This window comes from Nematolebias whitei, chromosome 2 (genome assembly GCF_014905685.2).
Source record: "Nematolebias whitei isolate Nwh7 chromosome 2, NemWhi1, whole genome shotgun sequence".
Taxonomy (NCBI): Eukaryota; Metazoa; Chordata; class Actinopteri; order Cyprinodontiformes; family Rivulidae; genus Nematolebias; species Nematolebias whitei.
Genome location: NC_056499.1, coordinates 54,439,384 through 54,450,927, shown reverse-complemented (window position 1 = coordinate 54,450,927; position 11,544 = coordinate 54,439,384). Strand labels below are relative to the sequence as shown.

The window sequence follows — 11,544 nt, the reverse complement described above, 5'->3', positions numbered from 1 at the left end:
CAGTGATTGCTGGACATGGGCACCAGCGACCCCCGTGACCCAAAATGGAACAAGCGGGTAAAGATAATGGATGGATGGTTGGCACTATGCAAGAGAAGAAAAGACAGAACAGAATGAAAACCACAATTACTGGAGTACCAATTTTTAACACTAGTTGCCACCACAGTCCAGAAGTGAACCATGACCACAGGTCCCAGCCGGGACTTGGGTGGTGGTCTGCGTCCATTGCTCCCTTCAGGTTCCGTTGGGAGCGGAGTGCTTCTTCAGCGTGGGTGTCGTTTTCTCCTGGGATGTAAGTACAGCATGATGTTCCAATAATTTGACAAACACCACCTTGTAAGGCTGTCAGTAAGTCCAAAACAATTCAATTCAATTCAAAAATACTTTATCAATCCCAGAGGGAAATTATATGTTGTGGTAACTCATCATCCTGGTTTCATTAATGAGTTGTTATAGATGCTGATGGCTGTGGGCAGGAAGTATCTCTTGTAGCAGTCTGTTCTACAACAGATTTGAAGAAGCCTCTGACTGAAGACACTTTGTTTTTGTATGACAGTCTGATGAAGAGGATGTTGAGGGTTGTCTATAATGTTCTTCATTTTATGAAGAATCCTTCTTTGAACAATCATCTCCAAAGATTCTTGAGGAGTCCCCAGAACTGAGCCAGTCTTCTTTGTGAGCTTGTTGATCTTTTTTAAGTCACTTGCTCTGGTGCTGCTACCCCAGCAGATGATGGCAGAAGAGATAGCGCTCTCTACAACAGACTTATAGAAGATATGCAGCATCTTGCTTCAAACGTTGAAGGACTTCAACTTCCTCAAGAAGTACAGTCTGCTCTGTCCCTTCTTGTAGACGGCTTCACTGTTGTATTTCCAGTCCAGTCTATTGTCCAGGTGAACTCCAAGGTATTTATACTTCTCCACCACCTCCACTTCTTCTCCCATGATGGAAATAGGGTTGGACCTGTTCCTGATTCTCCTGAAATCTACAATCATCTCCTTTGTTTTGTTCACATTCAAGATGAGATGATTATTTCCACACCATGCCACAAAGCAGTCCACCAGTTCCCTGTACTCAGCTTCTTGTCCATCTCCGATACACCCGACCACTACAGAGTCATCTGAATATTTCTGCAGATGACAGGAGTCTGTTTTGTACTGGCTAGCTACTGACCACCTGGTTAGACACACAACCCTTCAGTCTCACAAAACACAAAACCATACGATTCTGCAGCACCATCAGGCGAAGTGCTGCTATTTCTCGGCTCTGAGCCTCTCTTGTCTCCTGCATTGTTTCATAGTTGGTGGGTGAATAAGTAAAGTGTGGTCTGTCACCCACGTGGGAGCGCATACTCCAGTCCAGTTCACAGGCAGGGTTGAGTATAGTTTGTGTCCGCAGAGCCACCAGCCATTTTGAATGAAATACGTACCATTGGAGAGGGCAGCCATGTTCACAGGCGCACCTTCTCCTTGGGTGTATGCGCATCTACCGCGACATTGAGTTGCTATGTCAAGTGTTCCCAGCCAGTTGCCTCCTTTTTTGCAAGTTTTGCTCAGGCACATGTGAGTCTTATTTCACTGAGTGTAGCATGTGAAACTCAGATTTTTAGGGTTCATGATATATGGTACCTGAGGTTTTTGTACTCCCTTCACCGTCACGTTGGTTTGAGCCCAGAACAGTAAGTCACAAGTACCATTCCTGATCCCTGGACGAGCAGGGTCAGTGTCTTTGGTCATTACACACGAGTCTGGGAAAGTCCGGGCCCCTATGGATGCCATACATTTTGCTTCAGTGACGTTCATGGGTTGCGCCTCTAGGTGTACCTGAGTAGAAAAAGGTGGGAGACAAGAACACACATAGCAACCTTCAGTGGTCACTTTTCTGACGCTGGTCTTAACATACCGGTACCAGGCATTGGTCTCTTGGGGATGTTTGGGATCCCAGATCCGGTCCTTGTGGTCATCAGTTTTGGTTCATCGTTTCTGTCTTTCCACGTCAGGACCTGTAAAATTATGAAAAATCCAACCACACTCCAAAACCATCATACAGCCGATGATCCATCTAGCCAAAGTAGGTGACATCATGTACAGGTGTACTGGACTGTGAGTGACCTATTCAAGGTGTAGGGCCAAGGCAGATTACTGCTCTCAGTGTTGATTTCTTCACTGACCTTTGTGACATCTCACCCTAGGTTATGAGGCCCCCTTGTGGTCAGGCTTTTTCAAACACCTTGGTTGATTAAGAGTCCAATACCTTGTGGAGTTTGCAGTGAGTCAGATGTATCCAACTGGTTCTTTCTGCTATTTTCACAGCTGTGGGTGTGGTTAGTAGCACTTGGTACGGTCCCTCCCAACGTGGACTGACCCAATTTTTTCTCTTGATGACCTTAATGAAGACCCAGTCACCGGGTTGAACTGATGATTTTTCCTGCGGATACAAAGAATCAGAAGGCAGTAAATTGGTCTTGAATAGTTCTTTCTCTTTAAACGTTTTTATCATAAAATCTGCTAATGTTTGTTCTTCTGCTTTTTGCAGGTCTGGTGTGAACAAATGCATTCTGTATGGTCTGCCATGAATTATTTCAAACGGGGTCAGAAGTTGGAGTAATTCTCATATACAGTTTAACCAGGTCCAGGCATTCAGGCCATGGACGGTTAGTTGTTTCCATACATTTCCTTAGTCTGCTTTTTACAGTCCCATTTGTTCTTTCAACCAATCTAGCACTTTGGGGATGGTAAGAACAATGGTTCTTTAAAGTTAGTCCTAGATGTGTGGCCATGTTTTGTATGACTTGATTCACAAAGTGAGGGCCATTGTTACTGTAAATGGATTCAGGGATCCCATGTAAAGGAACAATGTTTTTGCAAATAGCCTTAGCTACAGTTAGTACATCTGCATGCTTAGAGGGGACTATTTCAACCCATTTAGAGAAAGCGTCAACCATTACAAGGCAATACTTGTATGGTCCACTTAGTGTCAATTCAATGAAATCCATGCACATTTTTGAAATGGGTAATTTGGAACAGGAAAAGAGCCTCTTTTAGGTTTCATGTTTCCCTGTGGATTGTGTCTTAGGGTGCATTCACACCAGCCCTGTTTAGTCCGCTTTAATCGAATTCTAGCTCGTTTTCCTAGAAAGTCTGGTTCGTTTAGGGAGGTGTGAATGCGCCATCGAACTCTGTCACGGAACAAAAAGGCGAACTCTGGCCCAGGCTAAAACCTAGGTCTTGGTCCGGTAGAAGAGAACTCAAGCGCGATTCGAGTACAGTGTGAATGTAAACAGACCGAGCCCAGCTCCGCAGGGTAAACAAACACGCATTTCTCTTACCTTATATGGAGCCGTCAGCTGCCTTGTGTGGAAAAACAATATTCTCCATGGTCTTCTGTCTCATCTTCTGCTCATGCTAAGTCCATTTTTGAAAAATTACAAAATATAACTCCTAAAACTGCTAAAACTTGATGCCACTTCGTTTTTGTTTTTATTTCCAGAAGAAGAAGAAGACGTGTCTTCAGAGGTTTTTGTGTCGTTTCTTTCAGTAGTTCTAGGTGTAGCACCCCCACAGGCGAGCGGGGGAATAGGTTGGTTCAACAGGTTGACTCGACTGCACAGTGTAGTGTGAATGCAAACGCACCAGCTCAAATGTAAACAAAAGGTCATGAATATTGGTCCCAAACCGAACCGAGTCTACCTGACTATCTGGTGTGAAAACAACCTTATGCATGTTGGACAGGTTTTACCAAAGCCTTTTAAGTATGATTCAAGTCCATAGGTTGTGAAATATTTCTGAATTTGGCTAATCATCCCCCTACTCGACACATAGCAAAGCCCATGTGACGAGATAGTTGCGGCTTTGAATAGAGACTTAGGTAAAACTGGCTTATTGTTAACGTGATAAAAGCCTTCAGTATTTAGTGTGGCACCTTTTGTTTCCCATAACTGTTTTTCTTGCTTGGGTGCGGTGCGTTGCAAGTCCAAAAGTATCGATTGTCAATCATATCAGCTATTTGCGTAGTTAGTAGGTAGCTAGAACCATAGGTACCTGCAGCTGTTTTTTAGCTTCTTGGTCAGCTAATCTGTTACCATTTGATACTGTGTCTTTGCCTTTAGTGTGAGCTGCACATTTACAAACAGCAATCTTGCTTGGCAAGTGAATTGACTGTAGCAGTTCAGTTAATAGCTTAGCATGTGTAACTGGCTTCCCAGTAGAGGTCGTCATACTTCTATTCTCCCATTGTTTTGCAAAATAGAAGAGAGTTGAAAAAGCATACTGACTGTCAGTGTATACAGTCAGATCCTGATTTTCTGCTAACTGGCAGGCACGTGTTAGAGCGATGATTTCTGCAGCTTGTGCAGAATGATGTGTAGTCAATTGTTTTGCCTCAATGATTTTATCAGGTAACTACAATGGCATAACCTGTTTGTGTTTTGCCTGTTTCTGTTTTCGAACAAGATCCATCTACAAACCACAACAAACCTCCAGACAAAGGATTGTCTGTTAAGTCTGGCCTGGCAAAGTGGACCTGCTCAGTGACTTCCAAACAGTTGTGTGGTGTCCCATCATCAGGAAGAGGGACGAGTGTTGCAGGATTCAAAACTGTACAACGTGCTATATGTATGTGAGGTTGAGACAACAATATAGCCGTGTATGAAAGGTGACGTGCAGGTGACAGTATGTTCATTTTACTTTGCAGCAGTAGCACATCAACAGCATGTGGGACCAGGCGATCAGTGTCATGGAAAAGTATGACATCGGCTGATACCTGGACTGCATTTGCTGCTGCACAGACTGCCTGCATGCATGGAGGGAGTGCCTGTGCTACAGTGTCAAGTTTTTTAGAGTAAAATGCTAGCGGTTTAAGTTTGTCATCGTGCTTCTGTAAAAGAACTGATGTCATAAAACCGTTTCTGCAATCAACGGTAAGCGTAAAACGCTTTGAGTAGTCAGGTAAAATTAAAGAGGTTGTTTGCATTAGTTTTTGTTTCAGTGTTGTAAATGCAAATGAGGCCTCTGTTGTCCCAGTGATTTTGCCTTTTAAAGCCATGGGTGTGTCATAAATCAAATTTAGCAAAGGCTGAGTCAGTTCTGCATAGTGTGGGATATAAGTTCTGCAATAATTGTAAAGTCCTAAATATGACATCATTTGCTTTTTTGTTTCAGGCTTGGGAGCATCAGCAATGGTTTGTTTTCTTTTTGCTTGGATTTGTTTTCCTACAGATGACAATGTGTGACCTAAATAGTCAACCTCAGTCCTAACCCATTGTATCCTATTCTTATTTACTTTGTGACCTGTTTGTGATAGGTGGTGAAGTAAAGTAAGCGAGTCATGTTTAGGGCTGGGTACCTTTCTAAAAAAATTGGTATCGGTACCAGTGTCGGTACCTTCACTTCGGTGTCGGTTCCTGGACGGTTCTTTTTCGGTACCAATTTTGTAATTACTATTAATTCCAACAAGAATAAAATTATGTTACACATTACAGTACAAATTGTGAGTTTATTTTTTAACTTTGGTATTTTTCTATTCCAAGCAATTTTCTTTCATAAAAACAAATAAATAATTTCTAGGTCAAAAGACTAGTTTCAAACCAGTGACACGTCAGTGTCTAATGCTCACTGCTACACACTGAGAACCTTTTCACTTAACAGTTTTTCTTCAGAAAAATCAACATGTCTGCTTTCTGTGGACACAAACAAGCCCACTCCTGGCTGATGGTGTCTCCAACAGTAGAAAATGTTCACTCTGAGGGTGTGGATGATGATTGTTGCACACACAGATACCTGGTTGTCAGTTTGATAGCACTGACATATTGTCCCTCACATTCCACCAGCAGGTCACTGGATTCAATGAGGTTAGGGTTGATACAGACATCTGCACCTCTGTGTTTCTTCCTGAATCTTCTCTGTGATTCTCTGGGGTTTAGGGCTCTGATCATCTCCCTAATTGACATAGAACAAAACATCAACAATAACATGGTTGTGTTATTATTACTCAAAAAACATTATCTAGGCTGAGAGATAAAGGTTGAACTGGTCAACAAAATCCTTTACAGTTTAATTTACCTCCAACATGCAGCTCCACTGTAGAAAAAGCAGCAACCTTTTAACAACAAAGTCTGACTGTCCTGTGGCACCCCCACCTCGCTTTTCTTTTGTTCTCCTCACATCAGGGTCAGAACCTTCTGTGAGGAGAACATTAACATAAACAGTGAACATTAGTGAAATGTTTGAGCAGCTGACTGGATGGATGAGCAGTTTTAAAAGCTAAGATTTATGTTACTGTCAATCTTTAGTTAGCTTCTGAGTTTAGCTGGCCACGCAGATAAAATAAATTTACACACTAATATGTTAAAGTTAGCGTTACATGGATCATAATTTATTTCCCCGCGATGTACGTGTTAAGCTGCAGTTACGCTAACAAACGTAAACTCACCAGCTGAAACACACAGAGCCGTCCTTGGAGTTCTTTGATGAAGAGTCCAGTCATGGAGATAATGAAGCAGGATGTTCAGGCTCTCACAGGCTGACTTTAATGCTGAGAGGAGGAGGGGGGAGGCTAATGAACTCTTCTGTCCTTGCAGAAAACCCTGGAGCAACTTTCTGTAGCACGTGTTGTCGAAGCCGTTCGACAACACACGCTGCGCACGTGAACCCGTCTGTGGGCGTCACTAGCACCATAAACATAATTATACATAGATTAGGTACGGCAGCTCTATACAACCCTGGGTGTAATCTGGGTGTAGTCTGTTTGTCATATGTCTGGTGTTTTAACTGCCTGCATGCTGAAACCACATGACACGTTACAGCCAATACCGAAATTTGACACCGAAAGAAGAGTGACGTTTTAATACATACCGGTGCAGTTTGGTCGGTGCCATAAAAGAACCTCGGTTCGATACTTAGCCCTAGTCATGTTTGCATGCCTCTCAAGTGGGTGAGGCATTAGAAGGTCATCTACATAAACCAAAAGCTGACTGCCACCTTCGAGTGAAAGATTTGACAGGCAGGCCATAATGGCCTGTGTGAAGATGGTTGGACTGTCAGCGAACCCTTGTGGTAGCCTGGTGTATGTGTAGCCCTGGCCTTGAAACGTGAAAGCAAACCAGAAGTGTGAGTCTGGGTGGATTGGAACGCTAAAAAACACATTACTTAAATCGATCACTGTATAATACTTGTTGTCAGGCCTTAAAGAGTTAAGTAAGGTGTGTGGATCCGGAACATTCGGAGCTCTTGTTTGAATTCCTCATTAATTGATCTCAAATCTTGTACCATTCTCCAGTCTGTTTTATTTGCTTTTTGGACTGGAAAAATGGGTTTATTGCAGGGGGAATCAGAGCATTATTTTTATTATCCCTTCCTGCAGTAAGTCAGCAATAATGGGTGCAATGCCCTGTATTGCCTCAGGTTTGAGTGGGTTTTGTTTAATTATGGGCTTCCAGTTTGTCTTTGGTTTAATTTGGACTGGAGGAATTGAGTTTAGTAATCCAACATTAGAAGGTCCTGAAGACCACAATGTTTCAGGCATTTCTCTTAAGTCTGTTTCATCCTGTTCAGAGAGAAAAACAGCCTCTGAGCGTCAGGATGAAAGTGTGTGGACTTTTGCTTCACATGTTATGATTTCACAAAATTGTTTTTTCCACATGTCACAGGTTGGACTATAGCTCCACCCACTCTGTGGTGAGGTGTAATCTGTGCATGAATCAGCATTCTTAATTTCGTAGCCAACATCTTTCCACTGCATGTCATGTGGTTTAAATAAAGAAATGTGTGGTGTGGCGTCAAGTTTGTACAAGAGAGAGAGCAAGAGAACGTCTGTCTGTGTCCAACATCACAACAGTCATTGTGACAGGGCTTTCAGACAAAAAACCAGGGGCATAGTCACAGTCATCGTGTTTCAATACGTTCATTGTCACGTGCAGTTGGCTCAAAGGCATCTTGTCGTCAAGAGTTGTCAGTGCTCGTCCAGCTTCCTGCATTAAAAGTGAAGCAGTCGTCAAGTTTTGGGTTAATCCTAGGTCATATGAACAATAGATATCATGTACCTCCTGATTTGCATAGATATGTGTGTTTTTTAGCCTTGTGGCCCGCATTCCACCTTTAATTGGAATTATTGCTATGCCTAGTTTTGCCATTAAATCTCTGCCCAGTAGATTTATAGGACAGTCTGGTGAGATCACAACATTGGCAGAAACCTGGAGTCCTGTTTCTTCGTCTGTGAAACACACTGGCTTGGAATTTTTTTGTCTGTTTAGTAGTCCATCAGTGATTTTACTCAAATTGAGTTATGTGATACGTGTAAGCCAGGAACATGTGTTTTTAGGACTGTCTTACATGCTCCTGTGTTGCAAAGAAATTCAACATTCACAGTGTTGTAGTGAACTAAGCCTCAGGTCAAAAGCCTTCCTGGGACAGGAACTGTTATTTCATTGATTTGAGTCCAGAAACACAGATTAAGCTCATCCAGAGACTTTCTAAGTGTGTCCTGCACGGATCAATTGAAAGAACACTCTCTGTTTATTATCATTACTATTTTACAATATCTTGATAATCAAAGTGTGTTTAGTTCAAACCATTTTAAATGTTGAAGTGAACTACTCATTTTAAATCAACTGTGAAACAGTATAAATGATTTTTAATCCTCATTCAAAGTAGAAATCAAGTTAAAATGCATGTTACAAGTAATTATGAATTTTTTTGATCTTCTGTCTGAAATGAGCAAGTAGTGAGTCGGTCAAAAGTCAAGGAACGGTCAAAAACATGTTTATCGGAACAAAATTTCATGTTTATCTCTATCAGATAGATAGAAGGAAGACTGGCTCCTAAATGTCTCTGTTTCTTCAAAACATCTTTCTGTCTGTTCTTAAACATCTACGCTTTCTCCTTGACATGTAATGACCCTCTGACGTCACTAAAACCACACCCCGGTTGGTTCGTTCAACCAATCAGGAAGTTCCCAGAAGGAACCGGAAGTGACCTCTTTAAAAGGGTCGACACTTCCTAGTTCCAAGCAGAACAAAGTTCCAAGCTGAACAAAGTTGCTGGAGAGAACAAGAAGTTCCAGACATGAACCAAAGTTCTGAGAGCAGAACCGAACGAAAGTTCTGAAGTGCTGGAGTTAGTTGGGAGTTCTTTCGAGTCTCGTGGGGATTATGGAATCTTCCACATCTGAGTGGAACTCTGACGGGCTCACAGCTCATGTGAGTCCACCTGGGAGGTGAGCGTGCTGTTGAACGAAATGATCTCACGACTCCTGAGGTCACAGCTGTTCTTACGGAGACGCTGAAAAGAGTTGAAAGAAAACTCTACACCGGAGCCGAAACTATCGTCTGCAAAGGTAAAAGAGTCGATCTCAACTGCTAGTGTACTGTGGATTAAGCTGCGTCCAAAGGAGCGTGCTGATCTGGACATACAGACACATTCCCTCACCCATCTCTCTCCATTTAAACTTCATTTTCCCATCTTTAAAACTCTTCTATCTGCCAGTAATTAATCCAGATATTTTCAGAAATGTCTGTCGTATTTCAGTTGCAAGTAAGAAATCATGGCCGTATGATTTCTCATTGTAAAGCTCAGTAATTAAGCTGTGTTATTGTAATCAATCTGCCAATTAATGTAAATGTGTGATGTGTTTTAAATCGTTTTTAATTAAACGGCTCACTGTTGTTGGTGAATCAGAAATTTAAACACGTTTCCGTCCACATAGAGCCTGCGACGCTCCAACCGCGGAGACGCGAGCGTCTCCGATTGATGACTGAGCGACCCTCAGACAGACATGGCCCCGGGAGGAACCCGGGGCCGCAAGATGCGTTCGAAGTTTCGATGATCAATGTGTTCTGCAATTCACATTAGTTCTCGCAGCTAGCTGCGTTCTTCATCGACGCACGAGCCGAGTGATCCACCGCTGAGAGTCGTCCGTGTTTTTCGAGACAGGCCGGTGCTTTCTGGACGACTCGGGTTATCGCCTCCACCTCCCGTGCGCTCCAAAGGCTTCAAACCCACCGCCGCGGCCCGGGCGGGTCGCGACGGGCACGGGTACATGGGAGGCGCGGCGGACGGCCGAGCAGGACCGCCGCGCCGCTGGATGTCGGGTGCCGAGGTGGGAACGCGGGCCGAGGCACGAGAGTACTCAGTCCAGAAAAATGAAAGAATCCGTTTAAATTATGGATAATATCAGACAGGTATCATTCATTACAGTGTTAACTTTGAGTATCAAATATGGTTTTTCCTTTAATGCATTTAATAAATCCCAAGCCGAGCAAATGTTGACAACTTCATCATTAGTGTCTGTACTTGCCCTGGGTGTGCTGGGAGTTAGTCATGCATTGTTACCACTTCTGTGGTTAAAATGATTTCCTGTACTAGGAAATCCTCTTCTACGTGGAAAGCTTCCTCTTCGTTGTTGAGGGAAGGTTTTCTGGCAATCACGTGACCAATGTCCAATTTCTCCACATTTCCAACAGCTGTTTGCATCTTGCTGTTGCTGGGGTCGGCCAAACCCACGACCTCTGTGTCTGGGTCTAAACCCACCTCTAATCTTGTTCTGCATTGAACCATTGTAAAAAAACTCTGATTCACCAAAATCATCATTATAAAACACATTGTCAGGGTTTTCTGGTCGGGGCGAACCCAGTAGTGTGGACAGGGATTCAACTCGGCAGAAGTAAAAAATAGAAATTTAATGATAAATAATAAAATACAAAAATAACAGGCTGACGAGGCAGCACAACTTACAAACGGGATGAAGGCACGAGAAGCTCAGAGGGATGCAGGAAACTCAGAAGACACAGGGACCCAACGAAGACGACGCGACAAAGAACAAGACTGAACAGACGACTTATATACAGGGACAAGACGAGACGTGATTACAAACAGCTGTGACGAGACAAGGGTGGCACCAATTGAACTAAAGAGAAAACACTAGGGAACACAGACACAAGCCGAGCCACCAAAATGGTACCATCCTTACAGTACCCCCCCTCAAGGACGCCCCCAGGCATCCCCAAAAAACCCCCCTCCCGAAGGACTTGGGCGGGTGGAGGGCGGTACTGCAAGGGTGGAGGGCCCGAGGAAACACAAGGAAGAAAACAAACACCTGACAAAAACTAAGGCAAAACACAAGCAGGAAAAACACAAAAGATCTGGACGGTCAAGAGACCGTCCCTAGAGTCATTATTCCGGCGGGCGGCCGGGAGGCCGTCCATCAAGCCAGGCCAGGTCAGGGGGGTGGCCGGGAGACCGTCCATCAAGCTGGGCCAGGTCAGGGGGGCGGCCAAAAGGCCGTCCATCACTGGAACCACGTTCCGGGGGGCGGCCGGGAGGCCGTCCAACACATAGGACCAGGGAGACCGCGGCAAGTGGCGATGACGACTTGGAGACCGCGGCAGGCGGCGATGACGACTTGGAGGCCGCGGCAGGCGGCGATGACGACTTGGAGGCCGCGGCAGGCAGCGATGACGACTTGGAGGACGCGGCAGGCGGCGATGAAAACTTGGAGGCCGCGGCAGGCGGCGATGAAACCTTGGAGGCCGCATCTGGCGGTGAAGAAACC

The 11,544-nt window shown here is 44.1% G+C and overlaps 1 non-coding gene across 1 annotated transcript; it reads right to left on the bottom strand.

Annotated features, from left to right (window-relative positions):
* Positions 1-9,752: 9,752 nt before the first annotated feature.
* LOC119430315 lies at positions 9,753-9,906 on the bottom strand. The gene has a single exon (XR_005187904.1). It is a non-coding gene; the product is annotated as a 5.8S ribosomal RNA (ribosomal RNA).
* Positions 9,907-11,544: the final 1,638 nt, after the last annotated feature.